Source organism: Colobus angolensis, unplaced genomic scaffold, assembly GCF_000951035.1.
Source record: "Colobus angolensis palliatus isolate OR3802 unplaced genomic scaffold, Cang.pa_1.0 Scaffold179, whole genome shotgun sequence".
Lineage (NCBI taxonomy): Eukaryota > Metazoa > Chordata > Mammalia > Primates > Cercopithecidae > Colobus > Colobus angolensis.
The window spans coordinates 3,804,434-3,819,358 of NW_012114921.1; positions in this window are offsets into that span (position 1 = coordinate 3,804,434).

Here is a 14,925-nt window from a genome sequence, read left to right on the forward strand (position 1 = left end):
TATTCTTTTATTCATAAAGTAAATATGTGCTCTTTCACTGTTCGCTGCTCTGGGTTCTCAGTGCTTTTGTTCAGGAGCAGTTAGTTGGATTCTCCTCCCCCCCATCAAGCATCAGGCTGAAATGGAAAAGCTGTCAAGTCGCTCCAATCACCTGTCCTTTAGTCAGAGGCTGGAGCCAGTACTCACAAGTCCTGCATCTAGTCCTTGTCCTGCCCCGGTATCCTTGGGAAATTCCAGAAAGCCTCATGGAAGCATGAAGGCGATGCCCCTTCTCTGGGCCTCAGTTTCCCCTCTGGTAGAATAATTAAACTAGATGATCTCCAACGTTCTTTTCATCTCCATCATTTTATAATTGTTGCTTCTGAAGGCTAACTCACCAATGCTTGACTATTGAACATTCTTGTCATGATGTCTGTTTTTACACTTTCTCCTCTGCATGAATATTCCTTTTATGTTGCAGCAGTTCCCAGCGTCTTTAGAGCTCCAGTTATGCCCTGCTCTCTCTCAGACTTTTAATCCATCTATTTCAGCTACCTAGGATTTGTACCCACCCCACCTCAACCTGGCTGGAAAACTTGCCTTGACGTCTTGTGACAGACTCAGGTGCTCCTTCCTCGTTTCCATTTTACCTTTTGTATTTATGTGTTTTATCACCCATTGCTGAGCTATGTCCTTCTTGGGTTACTCTTTTCTCTCTCCCACAGGACCATGAGCTCCTTAAGACAACGGCTTTCCACCAATCATCCCAGTCCCTTCCCCCTGCAGCAATTAGCCCAGGGTTTAGCTGAACCCTGTTTAATGAGCAAACGCATAAATGGAACTTCTGTGGTTCAAGGAACAGACATCCCTTCAAGTTACCTGCAGTGGGCATGAGAACTGGAGTGCAGCCTGAATGCCTGCAGGGCTCTATAGTCTCTCTCATTATGATGCCTCCTTTCTCCACACATCTGCTCCCATCTTCCCTTCCCACAGAGCCCGCCCACATGTATTTACACCACCGCTTCTGCTCACTTATTGTTTTGTGTCTGCCTAACTTCTGTTTGTGTGTTGCTGTCCACACCTCTCTCATCTTTCCATCTGAACGCTTGGCTTCAGCTCGTGTCATCACAACCTCATTCCCTGGGGGCTCTTCAGTTCACATTCTCAAGAGAGTAAATAGTACTGGCCCAGCTTGGCATCAGAATGGCTCATGGGTCATCCACAAGCCTGTGAATTCACTACTCTTGATTATTTCAAACAGCACTGACCAGAGGGAGTTATATGTATATGCTATGTGTATAACTCAGGGGTGCAGAAGGCCAACATCTTCAGCCTGGGCTCTAAGCAGAGCAGATATGACCTCTAGAAAAGATCCATGTTGAGTCATCAGGACTGACTTCCACCTCCAACTTCAGGCTAATATACTACAGAGGACTATATCCCAGTTTCAACTTGCAAGCTCCAACTCTGAGAATAAGAATATGGAGGCCAGGTGCAGTGGCTCATGCCTGTAATCCCAGCACTTTGGGAAGCCGAGTTGGGAGGATCACTTGAGTCCAGGAGTTCAAGACCATCCTGGGCAGCATGGCAAAACCCCATCTCTACAGAAAAAAAAAAAAAAAGAAAAAATTATCTGGCTGTGCTGACACACACTTGTAGTGCTAGCTACTCAGGAGGCTTAGGTGGGAGGATCACCTGAACCCAGGAGGTGGAGGTTGCAGTGAGCCAAGATTGTGCCACGAGACTCCAGCCTGAGCAACAGAGTGAAACCCATGTCTAAAAAACAAAAAGAATATGGGAAGTGATTCCCAAATAAGAGATGTTCCCAGATGTGGCTGCCAGAGACATCATTAAGTAAGCAGATGCATCAGCCATGGAAACTAGTTTCATAAAAGACCTCATTGGCAAGAAACCTTTGCCCAGCATCATGTATATCACCCAGATGCCAGCCAGCCATGGGGTCTGCAGCCTTGGGACATACCAGCAGTACACCCATCTGTTTTGAAGAGAATCAAATGTTCTAATATCTGATTTTCCAAAATTGCTCCTGGAAATGAATATCAGGCATCTTCCTCAAGCCCTGGTGAGGCTTTGGCCAAATGCAGCTGGAATGCAGAGGCAGCAGCAGTGGGGAGAGGACAGCGCCCGCAAGCTGCCTATGCTCCTAGAGGCCAGGGCTGATTCAAAGATTGATTTAGAGAGAGCCCTTTGTAATAGATCGTTCCTCTCCGCATTCGCAGCAGGGGGCCAGCTGCTGCCGGCTCTCTCAGCATGGAGGGCACAAGTGTGGATTTAGCATGTGAGGAGAGCAGATGGGTGGCCTCTCAGCATCTTGAGGATGGCTGCCAATTTGGGTTTGTGTTGCCATTTGATCTATTTTTTTTTCTCCTGATGCTCACATTATGTGATCTATGAAGCAACGTGGTGTCTGTGAAAGATCACTGGACTGCAAGTGCATTCCTGGTTGTTCTTTATAAACATTTGAGCTCTAGTCTATAACATGTCTTGTGTTAACCTCAAGTGGCCCTGGCCCCTACCCTGGAAGAGCTCACACTCCAGGTGGGGAGGTAAGCCAGAAAGCAACCAGCATACAATGTTGCAAGTGCTATGCTAAGCACAGGAACCTCTAAGTATGTGGAGTGGGGGACATTCATCTCAGAGCAGGGAAGTGCTATCCATGGAAGGCTTCCAGGAGGAGGAGATACCTCAACAAAGAAATGAAAATAAGGACCTGCCAGACTGAGGGAGCAAAATGAACAAAGGCCCAGACATACACAAAAAAGCATTCTTTCAATATTTATTCAGTCAGTCGGAACATGGGTAGAGCCACATGCTATTCTGCATTACTAGAGAATAACCAATGAGGTGAGAAGTTGCAAGAGAAAATCCTAGAATAGTAGGCAGTGACCAGGTCATGCAGGGCTCTCTTAGTTCCTTCAGGCTGCTGTAAAAAAAAAAAAAAAAAAAAAAAACCTTACACTGGATGGCTTATAAACAACAGAAATTTATTTCTCACAGCTCTGGAGGCTAAGAAGTCCAAGATCAAGGTACCAGCAACATTGCTGTCTATTGAGAGTTGGTTTACTAGGTCATAAATGGCACCTTCTTACTGTGTCCTCATATGATAGAAAAGGCAAGGCAGCTTTCAGAGGCCTCTTTTATAAGGGCACTAATCTCATTTGTGTGGGCTCCATCCTCACGATCTAATTACCTATCAAAGGCCAGACCTCTTAGTACTATCACCCTAGAAGAATGTTGGGGGGGACACTAACATTCAGACCATTGTAAAGGCTTTGAATGCCAGCCTTAACTGAGGGTTTGTACAGATTGTGGGTCATCAGTTGGATCCTCAGGCAAGTAAGTCACATGAACTGTCTGAGCTTCCATTTCTTCCACTGTGTAACAGAGATCATAAAAGGTCCCACAACTCACTTTGCAGACTGTGGATGAAATCATTAATTCCTTCATTAACTAACATTTGTTTAGTGTCCCATGTGTACCAGCCATTGTAGAAAGACTAGGGATGCAGGGATGAATAAGACATTATCACCACACTTAAAGTGTCCACTGTCTAGAGTGGAGATGCCCACGGGAAGAGCTAATTAATCAATCAATAAATTAAGGTCAGAACAAGCCAGATGAAGAACAGAAAGGGCAAGGGAACTGGCATATAATGTATGGGCAGGCATTGTGCTAGATGTTGGGGGGATGTTGTGCTATTTATTCTTCCCAGAAGTCCTCTATGGTAAAATAAAAGGCACAGCTACCAAAATATCCCATCTCAGTGGTCAACAAATTTCACAGAAGATGGAAACGTTGGCCCAGGACTCTGGGTCAGGCGTACCTGCTTAGCCAGCCAAGGTTGGAAAACTGAGTCTTTTAAAATATTTAACATAATTCTTTCTTTTTATTCCAAGCATTTGCTTGTTCACTCTTTGAAAGAGAATATTCATTTGCTCCCATGGCTCCATGATGAGAGCTTGATTTACAGGAGTCATGAAGAACTGCTTGAATATGCTTTTGAGGATGGCTATTTTTGAGGTGAATGCAGTTTCATGCTGAGCTACCTGTTGGCAAAATAATTCATGCACAGAATAGAAACATTTTTTTAAAAAAATTAGGGTTTTGTTTCATGGAATATTTATCACATTTGAGGCTATGTTTTTGCATCATTTTCTTGTCTCATTGCAGACCTACTGTGAAGCAGAATTGGATTGTTGGAATTCTAACAAGAGCCACCGTTTTAAGAAAAATTTATTAATTAGCTTTATCATTAATGATGATAACAAATGAAGTCATCTTTTTCATTCATCCATTTGATCATTCATGCAATAACTTAGCAAATGTTTACTGAGCATCTAGCAAGTTATTAGGCACCATGCTCAGTTCTAAGCATATGGTAATAAGCAAAATAGACGGCCAGGCGCGGTGGCTCAAGCCTGTAATCCCAGCACTTTGGGAGGCTGAGACGGGCGGATCACGAGGTCAGGAGATCGAGACCATCCTGGCTAACATGGTGAAACCCCGTCTCTACTAAAAAATACAAAAAACTAGCCGGGCGAGGTGGCGGGCGCCTGTAGTCCCAGCTACTCGGGAGGCTGAGGCAGGAGAATGGCACAAACCCAGGAGGCAGAGCTTGCAGTGAGCTGAGATCTGGCCACTGCACTCCAGCCTGGGTGACAGAGCGAGACTCCATCTCAAAAAAATTAAAAAAATAAAAATAAAATTAAAAAAAAATAGACATAGTTCCCCAAAAGGAGCTTGGAGTCTACAGAAAGAAGACAGACAATAAATAAAAATACGTATATGCTTGCAACTGATGTGTTGCACATCACATGCAAATGATATATGTTATGCTTGATATGATACAAAAGTACAACATACCTTGAGAACATAACAAAGGGAGATCTGACCTAATTAGAGTGCTTGGGAATGTCTTCCCCCAGGTAGCTGCCTTTAGGATGAGCTCGGAAAGACGAGTGTGAGTTAGGTGATGGAGGTGAAAAGCAGTCCAGGAAGAGAGAGCAGCATATTAGAAATTCCCAAGGCAGAAAGGGGCTTACATTGATATGAAAGACAGCCAGTATGGTTGCTGAGTAATTAAGAATTTGAGGGGGAAAAAAAGGAGCACTGTGATTGGTGCCCATTGAGCAAGATGGACCTGGGTGGGTTAGAAAGGGAGGAGCAAAATGGAGAAAAACAAAGTATTATGGTCAGTTGGTTGTCCTTTTGGCCAGCCAACCAGCAACCAGATCAAAAGTCTCATACTCAAATTCTACTCACCCTTCAAGGAGTAGCTTCAATATTACATTCATCTACTGTGGGAAAGGATGCATTACACCATCTCTTACTAACAGATTCGCAATGCACATTAGGATATCAACAGCTCTGAGAAATCCTGTAACTGAGACATTTATTTATCTTAGCATTTCCTAAACATAATAGACTACAAAAACATATAAAACACTAAGGTCCCCAAATACATAGTTAGGGAATTGCTTATTTAGGGGACTGGATTGAATTCTCACTCTGGTGTTTAATAGCTGGGTATATATGGACAAAATTTTTAATTGCTCTGAGTCCCAAGGTTCTCACCTATATGGTGGTGATGTCAACAGGTGTTTCATCCTTATAGAAAGCCTTTTGGAGGAGAGTCATGCTGTCAGGCTTCCTTCTGTGTACTCAGAGCAACTAACAGGGACCAGACGTTCAAGTACCAATGAGCAGTTCCCTCTCTGTGAATTCTGTTGCATTTATTTGTACAAAGCAGACCACAAGACATATCAAGAGAGTTTTGTGTGGTGGAAAAACAAGTAGAGTGGAAAGCTTTTGGAGGTTTTCTATAAGGATGAAATAAACAGCACATGTAAAGTCTCTGTTTCAATGTCTGGCACATACTAGTTGTTCAGTAAACATTGATTTCCTTTCTTCCATGTTCAATAACTAGGTCAAACTTTAGAGAATCTTCCCATTGTAAATTACTGTAAGACTAGAAATTATCCAGAATTTTTTTAAAAATACACCTCCAATCATAAGAACCCATCAGGTTCTGAGTGCAAAGAATGCAAAAAGACCTATATTGAATCATATCATCATATAATTTCTGAACTCAAAGAATAAAAAGAATATCTTAATGTTGCCAGAGTGAATAAAAGATCACATACAAAGAATGTGGAATCAAATTGGCCTCAGACTTAATGGGAAAACCAGTAGTTGGATGACAATGGAGAATTGCTTTTAATATTCTGAAAGAAAATCATTTTTAAGCTAGAAATTTATGCTCAAATTATCGTGTAATTTTAAATGAATAACCAGACAATCAAAAACCCCCCAAAAAATTAACTCAAACACCCTTTCTTAGGAAATTAAATCAAACATTAAATTATATCATAGAAAGCTTTGGGCTACAGAAGATGGGGAAACCAACACACGAGAGCCACAAAAGGCCTTCCCAGGATGATGGTCAGAAGAAGACCCCATATACCTGCTGTGTAGCCACCCTAGAAAACAAACAATTCCAGATGAAACAAGACAAATGGATCCAAAGGGATAATCTTCAGGGGAAAAAGTGAAATTGATGTGTTTGAGTTTATAGAAAAATTACTGATAGGTAAGTGACAGAGTTATTAGAACATGCTAAAGAAATTAGAGCTAGATTAAAGTATGCAAATAAAATGGCAATTATATTTAAGAAAAAAGTTTAATACAAGAAAAGAAGCACAACTTGACTCTGCAGGATGATCATAATGTCATAATAGAAATATTTGTGACTTAGGGATTAAACTATCATATAATCATGTTGACGGTGTGAAAAGGAAGTGGGGGAAGAGAGCTCATTCTCATCTAACACTCAAGAAAGTTGATATATAAAACTGATAAATTATAAAACAACAATATAAACACATTATTTAGCAATTTGGAGATCAATACCAAGAACAACAGTTAGAAGAGACAAAGAACAGGGATTTGTGTTTTCTAAGGCACACATTTTATACTCTTTGACTTGTAAAATATATATGTATTACTTTGATGAGACTTAGGTTTGTTTTGTTTTGTTTTGTTTTGTTCTGTTTTGTTGTTTTGTTTTGAGACAGGGTATTGTCCTGTCACCCAGGCTGGAGTGCAGTGGTACAATCTCAGCTCACTACAGCCTTGATCTCCTGGGCTCAGGTGATCCTCCCACCTCAGCCTCTGGAGTAGCTGGGACTACAGGCATATGCCACCATACTCAGCTATTTTTTTTTTCTTTTTTTGTATTCTTGGTAGAGACAGGGTTTCACCATGTTGCCCAAGCTGGTCTCAAACTCCTGAACTCAAGCAATCTACCCACCTTGGCCTCCCAAAGTGCTGGGATTACAGGTGTGAGCTACCATGCCCAGCCTTAGAGACTTAATCTAAAGGAATAAAAATAATTTCTATAAAAAACTAATGTTACGGTTATGTAAAAATCATGTGCATGTATGGGCAAAGCCTGGAAGAAAACATAGGAAAAGAAAACAGTTTGACTTGTTAAAATAATATTATCCAAAGATATTAAGAACGTAAGTGTAGAAGTCAGACTCACCTATTGAAAGCCATCAACTGTGACACAGCATGTCTTTGATCTTTACTTTCCTTTGCTGTAAAATGAGTATAAAATTAAACCTTTTTCATGGGATTGTTAGGAGGATTACATCAGAGAATACATGTAAAAAGTGCTTAGCGTGGGTTTTGGCCCATTGTAATTACTAATAAATGATAGACTTTGTTAAAGAAGGATGAAAGGGGCTGGGCATGGTGGCTTACACCTGTAATTTCAGCATTTTGGGAGGCTGAGCATTTTGGCAGGAGTATTGCTTGAACCCACACTGGACAGCATAGCAAGACCCCATCTTCATACACAAAAAAAAATTAAGCTGGGCACAGTGGTGGGTGCCTATAGTCCTACCTACTCAGGAGGCTGAGGCAGGAGGATCACTGGAGCCCAGGAGGTCGAGGTTACAATGAACTATGATCATGCCACTGCAGTCCAAACTGAATGAGAAAGCAAGAACCTGTCTCAAAAATAAATAAATAAATAAATAAATAAATTAGAAAAGTAAGAAGAGAGGGAGGAAAAGAGTGAGATTTTTTTCCACCTAAATCATGAGAGAGAATGCTATCTACAAAGCCTCCCAAGCAGCATGTCTTCTAGGCAAGCTGTCCTCTTAGTGACCATCTCCTTAAAGGGACCTTGTCAAGGTTGACAAGCTCAATTTACTATACATTAAAAAGAACTTAACTTGTTTCCTCTGTTCCAAAAAGGCTGTCAGTGCCTGAGCAAGGGTCAGCTTCACAGCAAGGTTAAAAGACTAGCTCAAGGAAAACACTCCCATGGTCCAGCGCCTCCCTAATCATTCCATTTTGTTTTTACAGCATCCAAGTTCTCACTTGGAAAATGCTTTTTAGCACACATCCGCATCATTTAAGGTCCAGCTCCCACCAGGTGAAAGTTGTACTCTGGGCATAATTAGGCTCTGCCAGGCTTCCCTCCCAGGAGAGTCATGCTGTCAGGCTGCCTTCCGTGTACTCAGAGCAACTAACAGGGACCAGACATTCAAGCACCAAGGAGCAGTTTCCCCTCTGTGGATTTTGTTGCATTTACTTGTATAAAGCAGACCACAAGACAAACCAAGAGAGTTTTATGTAGTGGAAAAACATGTAGAGTGGAAATACATAGTTTTTAAGTTGTGAAGTCAAGATTCAAAACAGGATTCAGCTGACTTCAATTCCTATTCTTGTCTCCAAATACCACTCTGCCTGGCCTTCAAACAGGGTATCAAGCAGCATGAAAGTGGAAAGAATTTCTGTGTTTATCCCAGCTTTTGCACTTCCCAGTTCTGCAACCTTGAATTAGATACTTGATCCTCCAACTCTCAGTTTTGTCATGTATAAACATGGGATAATCATAGAGTTGGTCCTTGCCTTGGCTGACCTGATGATCAGACTCACCAAAGTGGGTCTGAAATGTACAAAAGCTAAGAGTAGAAAATAGTGGTGCCAGCCAAAGAGCAGATAATGGTAACCCTCTTCCCAGGCTTCAGATGGCTTGGGCCTGCCATACCTCTTGCCAAGGAGAGCCAGACACATCAGAATTGGTCACTGGCAGCACACCTGGGATCACCGAGAGCCCTCCTGCTGACTGGCTTTGATGTGCACCTCACTGCTCACATCTCCCTGGCTCTTTCATGCCCTGGCTTCATGCCCTGGTTCCCTATGGTGGGTCCCCTCCTCCTTTTTTTTTATTTTTTTCTTTTTATTTTCTTCAGATGGTGTCTCACTCTGTCACCAGGCTGGAGTACAGTGATGCGATCTTGGCTTACTGCAATCTCCGACTCCCTGGTTCAAGTGATTCTCCCACCTCAGCTTCAGCCTCCTGAGTAGCTGGGATTACAGGCATGTGCCACCATGCCTGGCTAATTTTTGTATTTTTAGTAGAGACAGGGTTTCACCATATTGGCCAGGATGGTCTCAATCTCCTAATCTCATGATTCACCCGCCTCGGCCTCCCAAAGTACTGGGAATACAGGCATGAGCCACCGCACCCAGCCAGCTACCCTCCTTCTTACCCAAGCCAATTCAATTCCTTTCTCTCACAATCTGATGCTCAATTCTGCATAGCTCCTGAATTTGGACAGCACCCACCAATGCAAGTTAAAGACATTTCTCTGACCTATTTCAGAGCTACAGCCCAGGCCAGAGGACTGGCACCTGGTCTCAGGCCCCCGGTGTAGGTCAAGAGTTCCTTCATGTTTAGGCTTCTCATTGCCTAAACAATGTCATGGCTCAATCTCAGTGGCTCCTGCCAACCTTGCACCCCACAATTATGTTGAAGAAAAGTCTTCTTGCTTAGCGCCCCTTTTTTGCTTTCAGAGTGACAACCACATAACCAAGTATTGATCAAAGATTGGTGAGAATGGGGAGGAAGGAAGAATGAAGGATGATTTCAGAAGGAAGGATGGAGATAAGGAGTACAGAAATTGAAGATGGAAGCAGAAGGCAGGGAAGGGTCAAGGAGGAAGGAGGGGCAGATAACAGTTTCTGTCTTGCCTGGCCCTTTCTATGCCTTGGACTCTGGAGATTTGGTGTGACGCTGGGACATAATGCAACAACCCCTGGCTTTGGCTCAGACCAGAGATTCAACTCCATGCTGTTACTCACGTGAGTCTTTGCACCCTCTGAACCTCACCACCCCCATCTGTAAAGCAGGAATACCACTACTATCTACTGCACAGGAGTGTCTTAAAGACTGAAGTTAAGGTGTGAAAAGCAAGGACAAAGCACCTGGTACAGATCCAGTGCTCAGTGCACAGTCATCACCGTGAGGATGATGAGCTCCCTAGGGCCAAGGTGGCTGTATTGATTGAAGGACACCACCTTTCACAGACCCCACAATTCTGCTGTGTTGCTCTGCTGAGAAGCAGCAGGATTCCAACCTGTCCTGTTTACTGTTTTTCCTTTGGAGAGAAGCTCTGCCCTCCAGTCAACTTTCCTTCTTTGCATAACTTTTTTTTCATTAGTTTTGTTTGCTGCAGTTGTTCAGCAGGGAAACATATGTTTAAAAAACTTATGCACGCTTCTGAATTAGTACTTGAAATCAGTTGTAAACCCATAAGCCAAACCATAAGAGGAAGTGCCACCACCTCAGAGGACATGATGTTACAGCATCTGCATGTCCTGTATGTGTACACACAAATGTGTGCTGGGGACAGGGGAGAGAGGTAGCCTGGAGACCACGTGCATACTCATAGGTAGAGGTGACATCAATAACTCCAAGTCCACTTTATTCACCCCCATACCCCAAGGAACCCTCCAAATTCCCAGCTCCTGTGTGCAATTAAGTACATTAGATCAGTTGCTATAATTGAGTTCAGTTCAATTTCTCACTTCAGACTTAGAAAATTATGTGTAAGGAAAGATTCACATGCCTTTCTAATCAGCTAGAGTTGACAGGAGAAAGAAAAAAATGAAAGAAAACTTCTGATCACTCAACCATTAAACAAACGTCGGCGACAGTGCCAGCCTAATTACTAGGTTACTATGGGCTTCTGGTATTTTAAAAAACAACAGCCTAAGTCAGTAGGCCTCCACACTCCAGACATCAATGGCTTCTCCCCTTCACCCACTGTGCTTCTGACAAGAGACTGGCCCCCGAGTGAGCAGTGTGCCCTGACACTTAATTGCAATAGCTCTGACCACCATCTGTGAGTCCCCTCCACAAGACACTATGCATCTTATTACCATCAGCTCCTTTACTCCTCTGGTCTTCTTGTAGTGTAGGCATTTAACATACAGAGCAAGAGCTCATAGCAGCACAATTCATGATAGACAAAAGGTGGAAATGACTCGAATCCATCAACAGATAAACGGATAAACAAATTGTGTGAGACAGACACACACACGCACACACGATGGAATATTTTTCAGTCACAAAAAGCAATGAAATTCTGATGCATACTACACCATGAATGAACCTTGAAAATAGTATGCTAAGTGAAATAAACCAGGAAAAAATGTTTGGATATTGTATGATTCCACTAACATGAAATATCTTGAATAAGTAAATTTATAAAGACAGAAGGTATATTAGAGATTGCCAGTATATTAGAGATTGCCAGGGGCTGAGAAGAGGGAAAAATGAGAAGTTCTTGCTTAATAGGTACAGAGTTTTTGTTTGGGGTGATTAAATAATTTTAGAATAAATAACCATAATGGTTGCATAGTATTGTACATGTAATCAATAGCACCGAATTGTACACTTAAAAAGAGTTAAAATGGCATGTTCTATGTTACATATATTTTACCACAATTAAAGAACATTTTTGAAAAATGCAACAGAAGAAGCAAGCTCAGTTAAGCCACTGTCAATGGAGATTCAATTGACTGCCAATGACAGAAGATGCAACCCAACTGACTTACAAAAAGGGAAAATTCAGCTGGGTGCGCTGACCAAATCCCAGCACTGTAATCCCAGTACTCTGGGAGGCCAAGGCAGGTGGATCACTTGAAGGTCAGGAGTTTGAGACCAGCCTGGCCAACATGGTGAAACCCAGTCTCTACTAAAAATACAGAAAATTAGCCGGGCGTGGTGGCACATGCCTGTAGTCCCACCTACTCCGGAGGCTGAGGTGGGATAATCACTTGAACCTGGAAGTCAGAGGCTGAAGTGAGCTTAGATCGCACCACTGAACTCCAGCCTGGGTGACAAAGCGAGACTTTGCCTCAAAAAAAAGAAAAGAAAATTTACAGGCTCAAGTAAACTGACTATTCTAGGGGCAGACTGGATTCAGGAATTGTGCCAGATCTTTTCTTTTTGCCCGTCCAGATCCACTTGCAACCCTTCTCCCTGCACTGTCTAGGGAGCCCGCATTGTCCTGGCCCCATCAACAGGACTTTCGCAACCTCTCACTTCTGGTTGGGTTTGGCCGATGGGAATCTCCAACAGAAGCCTGAAGGAAGGAGCAATCCGAAGTCAGGATATTTATTTCCCCGGCTCCCTCCCTCCAGTGTCCCTGAATCCAAGGTCACTGTTGCCCTCAAAGTGGCCCTCTCCTTATAGGGTCTAGTAATTAACTCCTACCCCCATTCCTTTGGACTCAGACGTAGTAATAGCCCTACTGACACTGACCCTAGGTCATTGAAATATTTTGGCACTTTGTAGATAGCATCCTACATGACTACCTGCAACGAATGGTCCCTTTATTAAAATTTCCTCATTATCTAGTTCAAGGAAATCATCAGTTTACTATTAGACCCTGATGCTGATGAGATCTCTAATAATTCCCATTGGAACCTTGACTCTTCATCTCTTAGGTCCATCTTCTGCTACATTGCATTGCTCAGTTTTTTGTTTTTTTTTTTTTAATTTAAAGGAGTTTAATTGAGCAATGAATGATTCATGAATTAGGCAGCTCCCAGAATCACAGCAGATTCAGAGAGACTCCAGGGGTGCCTCAAGGTCAGAACAAATTTTTTTATTATTATTATACTTCAAGTTCTAGGGTACATGTGTACAACATGCAGGTTTGTTACATAGGTATACATGTGCCATGTTGGTTTGCTACACCCATTAACTCATCATTTGCCTTAGGTATTTCTCCTAATGATATCCCTCCCCCTGCCCCCAACCCCACAATAGGCCCCACTGTGTGATGTTCCCCACCCTGTGTCCAAGTGTTCTTATCATTCAATTGCCACCTATGGGTGAGAACATGCAGTGTTTGGTTTTCTGTCCTTGTGATAGTTTGCTCAGAACGATGGTTTCCAGCTTCATCCAAGTCCCTGCAAAAGACATAAACTCATCCTTTTTTATGGCTGCATAGTATTCCATAGTGTATATGTGCCACATTTTCTTAATCAAGTCAATTATTGATGAATATTTGGGTTGGTTCCAAGTCTATTGTGAATAGTGCCACAATAAACATACATGTGTATGTGTCTTTATAGTAGCATGATTTATAATCCTTTAGGTATATATTCAGTAATGGGATCACTGGTTCAAATGGTATTTCTAGTTATTGATCCTTGAGGAATCACCACACTGTCTTCCACAATGGTTGAACTAGTTTACATTCCCAATGACAGTGTAAAATCATTCCTATTTCTCCACATCCTCTCTAGCATCTGTTTTTTCCTGACTTTTTAATGATCGCCATTCTAATTGGCATGAGATGGTATCTCATTGTGGTTTTGATTTGCATTTCTCTGATGACCAGTGATGATGAGCATTTTTTCATGTGTCTCTTGGCTGCATAGATGTCTTCTTTTGAGAAGTGTCTGTTCATGTCCTTTGCCCACTTTTTGATGGGGTTGTTTTTTTCTTGTAAATCTGTTTAAGTTCTTTGTAGATTCTGGATATTAGCCCTTTGTCGGATAGGTAGATTGCAAAAATTTTCTCCCATTCTGTAGGTTGCCTGTTCACTCTGATGGTAGTTTCTTTTGCTGTGCAGAAACTTTTTAGTTTAATTAGATCCCCTTTGTCTATTTTGGCTTTTGTTGCCATTGCTTTTGGTGTTTTGGTCATGAAGTTCTTGCCCATGCCTATGTCCTGAATGGTATTGCCTAGGTTTTCTTCTAGGGTTTTTATGGCTTTAGGTCTAACATTTAAGTCTTTAATCCATCTTGAATTAATTTCTGTATAAGATGTAAGGAAGGGATCCAGTTTCAGCTTTCTACATATGGCTAGCCAATTTTCCAAGCACTATTTATTAAATAGGGAATCCTTTCCCCATTTCTTGTTTTTATAAGGTTTGTCAAAGATCAGATGGTTGTAGATGTGTGGTATTATTTCTGAGGGTTCTGTTCTGTTCCATTGGTCTGTATCTCTGTTTTGGTACCAGTACCATGCTGCTTTGGTTACTGTAGCTTTGTAGTATAGTTTGAAGTCAGGTAGCATGATGCCTCCATCTGTTCTTTTTGCTTAGGATTGTCTTGGCAATGCGGGCTCATTTTTGGTTCCATATGAATTTTAAAGTAGTTTTTTCCAATTCTGTGAAGAAAGTCATTGGTAGCTTGATGGGGATGGCATTGAATCTATAAATTACCTTGAGCAGGTTGTTCCTACTATACCTTGGGCAGTATGGCCATTTTCACTATATTGACTCTTCCTATTCCATGAGCATGGAATGTTCTTCCATTTGATTGTGTCCTCTTTTGTTTCATTGAGCAGTGATTTGAAGTTCTCCTTGAAGAGGTCCTTCTCATCCCTTGTAAGTCGGATTCCTAGGTATTTTATTCTCTTTGTAGCAATTGTGAATGGGAGTTCACTCATAATTTGGCTCTCTGTTTGTATGTTCTTGGTATATAGGAATGCTTGTGATTTTTGCACATTGATTTTGTATCCTGAGACTCTGCTAAAGTTGCTTATCAACTTAAGGAGATTTGGGGCTGAGACAATGAGGTTTTCTAAATATACAATCATGTCACAGG